Source organism: Mus pahari, chromosome 7 (assembly GCF_900095145.1).
Source record: "Mus pahari chromosome 7, PAHARI_EIJ_v1.1, whole genome shotgun sequence".
Lineage (NCBI taxonomy): Eukaryota > Metazoa > Chordata > Mammalia > Rodentia > Muridae > Mus > Mus pahari.
In genome coordinates, this window is record NC_034596.1 from 105,313,201 (window position 1) to 105,317,676 (window position 4,476).

Here is a 4,476-nt window from a genome sequence, read left to right on the forward strand (position 1 = left end):
TTCTTTCTTTCTTTCTTTCTTTCTTTCTTCTTTCTTTCTTTCTTTCTTTCTTTCTTTCTTTCTTTCTTTCTTTCTTTCTTTCTTTCTTCTTTCCTTCCTTCCTTTCTCTCTCTCTCTCTCTCTCTCTCTCTCTCTCTCTCTTTTTTAAGATTTTGTTTTTATTATGTGTGTTTGTGCGAGTGTGTAGAATATGTTTATGGGTGACCATGAATGTCAGAGAGGACATAGGTCGGAGTCCTTGAGACTGGGGTTATAGGCAGTTATGAGCCGTTCTGTGGGTGCTGGTGACCAGACACAGGTCCTCTGTAAGGAGAAGTCGCACCTGTTTAGCCCCCTCTCCTGGGGTGCCTGGGCAGTGCAGCTTTTGCTATGTGGATTCCGCAGCACCAACCGCAGGGTCTCTTATAGTTTTCCTGAGACAAAAAACTCACTATTTAGTCCTGACTGGCCTGGAAATTGCTATGTAGACCAGGTTAACCTCAAATATAAAGAGCACACCCTGTGTCTGCTTTTCATGTTTTAGAATTAAAAGTGTGTGCTACTATGTCCTGAAATTTGTAATTTTATGATTTTTAAACAAATAAAAAACAAAACAATTTTCTATGTTATGTGCATGTGTGGATGCCTGCATGTACATTTATGTGTGTAGCCCGTGTGTGCCTGGTGCCGGTGGAGGACAGAGGGGGTGTTTGTTCTGGAACTAGAATTACAGGTAGCTGTGACTCATCTGATGTGGGTCCTGGGAACTGAACCCTGGTCCCCTGCAAGACGATCAAGTGTTTCGAACCTTGAGATGTTGCTACAGTTCCTTCTGAATTCATCTAGAAAGTTATCAGAAATCGTACCGAGAGTATGTGTGAAGGTTCCAGAACCTGATAGTAAACTTCTCAGACCAGCAGTAACAGGCTGCTTAGAGACGACATAGTAGGTTTGAAGTTTGTCATTAACAAGGGAATTGGTTTGATGGTGGTTTTTAGTGAGTGTGCCTGAGGTGTCACACGAGGATGGTTGGGCCCAAATGTCAGCATCTAGTGACTGAGTATCTCTGAACGTGGCCTGGTTTCAGATCTCATGGCTCACACTAGATGTAGCAGGTAATATCCACAGAGGTTTTCCAAAGAACGGTGGTTGGCCTGGAAGAGACGCAGGGAGACCAGAGCTCACAGGCCTGTTCAAAAGCTTTAAGCAAAGGGAAGGTTTTAAAAGCAGCATTTAAAGAAGAAAATCCCTGGCTGGAAGACTTCACAGGGACACAAGCTGACATTGGTGGCTGGGCAAACATCGTTTGTTGCAGAAGTGGATTGGAGTGGCCTTGGCGGGAGGCTGTATTCTGAAGTTCTTGATGTTACCAGGCACACTGCACACACGTGGGCTCTCCTCCTCCATAACTCTTTTTTTTTTTTTTTAAAGATTTATTTATTTTATGTATACGAGTACTCTGTAGCTGTACTGATGGTTGTGAACCATTGTGGTTGCTAAGAATTTGAATTCAGGACCTTTGCTTGCTCCAGTTCACCCCCTCACTCCCGCCCTGCTGGCACCATTGCTTAAAGATTTATTTATTTATTTATTTATTTATTTATTATTATTATTATTATTATTATTTGGTTCTCTGTGTAGCTCTGGCTGTCCTGGAACTCACTTTGTAGACCAGGCTGAAGATTTATTTAAGTAAGTAAGATTTATTTACATTAAGTACACTGTAGCTGACTTCGTACCAGAAGAGGGTTGTTAGATCTCATTACAGGTGGTTGTGAGCCAGCATGCGGTTTCTGGGATTTGAACTCAGGACCTTCGGAAGAACAGTCAGTGCTCTTAACCCCTGAGCCATCTCTCCAGCCCCCCTCCATAATTCTTTTTCTTTCTTTCTTTNTTTTTTTTTTTTTTTTCTTTTTTNTTTTTTTGGTTTTTCGAGACAGGGTTTCTCTGTATAGCTCTGGCTGTCCTGGAACTCACTTTGTAGACCAGGCTGGCCTCGAACTCAGAAATCAGCCTGCCTCTGCCTTCCAAGGCGTTCACCACCATGCCCAGCTCCCCCTCCATAATTCTTATTCTTGTTTTTATGGTGGTTCTGTCTCCCAGACAGGAATCCATCTTGTTTTTGACAGTTCTTACAGCCACCTCTGCAGGGCAAACTGCACCGTTCCCCAGGGGCAGCCCTGACCTAGACCTAGACCCTGGGGAGCCGAGTCGTGGAGGGTTACCAGGATGGGCCGGTGACAGCATCATCACAGCGGCAAAAAATGCAACACGCGTGTGCACGGATGCTGTGGTGTCTTCAGAGGCTTCTGGAAGGTCGCTGTTCCCATCACAGGTTGTCCCCACCGGGATTTCATGCGAGTGAGATTCGCATTTCATTTGCATGAAATCCCAGTGGGACATTCTGTGGCACTCTTGTGCCTGTGGCTCATCATTTATCATGCCAAGTGTGTCCCAGTGTTTTGAGCGTTTCTCAGACCAAAGTGGCCAGCTTACGGCCATTCCTTTCTCAATCCTCAAGCCTACCTTGTGCGGTCAGGGGTGGATCACCTCCCCCATACACCATACACCACCATCATCACCACTACCACAGACACACACACACACACACATCACACCACTACGACCTCCACCCCCACCCCATACCACCATCACCCCAGCCCTGTGCTCCTTACACTCTGCCACTCCCACCACAGCTCTGAAGGACCCTCTATGTCTGAAGCAGCCCATGCTGCCCCTACCTAAGCCCCTCTAGGGCAAGGTGGAGGACTGCTCTGTGCTCCCCAGGAGGTTGTAGTTGATTTGCCTAAGAAATGGGAGGGGATCATGTGAACCCCTACGGGTAAGACAATGGGGCTGCTGCAGCTGAAACCACATGGCTTTCTTGGCTGCTGTCAGAGGCCCCAGTGAGGCCTGGGTCTGCAGGCTGTGCTGAGCTGCAGCTGGTCTCAAAAGTTGACTTCCTGATCCCACCCTGCCCATTACTCTGTGTGTGTGTGTGTGTCCCTGTCTGTCTAAACAGGACCAACAGGGGGAAAGGGAGGACCCAGGGGCCATATTAAATACCCAAGGAGCAGGCTGCTGTTAGGGTCAAAAGCTGACTTCCTGGTCCCACCCTGCCTATCCGTGGCTTGGAGTGTGTACGTGTGTGCATGCGTGTGTGTGTGTGTGTGTGTGTGTGTGTGTGTCTGTCTGTCTGTCTGTCTGTCTGTTTGTCTGTCTGTCTGAATGTGTCTAAATAGGACCAATAGGAGGAAAGGGTGGACTCAGAGCCTATAAAATGCCCAAGCCTGTCTGTGGGCCTCACCTACTCTGAATGAATGAATCTACTACTTTTCCTCAGCTTGGCCTTGGCTTTGGTCTTTCATGGATGTTTGACTTTTTTTTTTTTTTTTTTCCCGAGACAGGGTTTCTCTGTGTAGTCCTGGCTGTCCTGGAACTCACTTTGTAGACCAGGCTGACCTTGAACTCAGAAATCCGCCTGCCTCTGCCTCCCAAGTGCTGGGATTAAAGGCGTGCGCCACCATGCCTGGCGATGTTTGACATCTATCTATCTATCTATCTATCTATCTATCTATCTATCTATCTATCTATCTATCTATCTATCTATCTATCTATCTATGTATCTGTCTATCTAGTCCCAGCAAGGAATGCACTTAAGAGATCTCAGTACCAGCCAGCACCCGTTAAGAGTCCTCAGGGTTAGATTCCTGGCTCTGGGGCACAATCTACTCAAGCTTGCACACCAGACCAGAGATCCTGGAGAAGGCCCAGGAGGTGGCTGTGACCCCCAGGCATTCCGAGGATCCCTTCCGAGGACCTCCTGTATCAAGACTAGCATGGCGAGAACTCCCGTTGGCTTTCACCTCCACCAGGACTAAGGAGAGCGGGGCTTGCCTCTGAGAGGGAAGGTGCTTCAATGTTTTCTGGCTGGAAGGATCATTTCATGGCTCAAGGGCCAGGGAGGAGGCCGCCATTCCTAAACCAAGGGATGGTGCCAACCAGGGGCTGATGTCTCCCTGTGGAGGAGGGGGAAGACAGCAGACACCCACTTGGTACATGTGGGCAAGGGGCATGGGAAAGGTCGTGAAGCACAGGGACATCACAGGTCACACGGGAAAGGCCACGCCTCTTCCTCAGTCCACCTGGCTCCTGGACCCGTGGCCTGTGACTAGCTAGGGGCAAGCACCCAAGGGTGGGCTGCCTTGGGGAGGGGAGATCCACTCAGCTTTCCCTACGGTTTCTTGAGCTGGTCTTGAGCATGCAGGCAAGACTGGACCTCTTGACATGTTCCCAAAAGAGAGGAGAAAAAAGTGATCCCCGTTTGCTTTGCGTTTGAGGTGGGGCATGCACCCAGTTCAAGGCTGCTCTGCGTGAGCCGGGAGGAAGGCTCCTTACAGCAACGCTTCACTGAGTCACAGCTCACAGGCTCTGACTGCCTCTCTGGAACTCATGGCTGCTGGAAACTTGTCCTCTCCCTGCCTTGGAGCTCTCTCG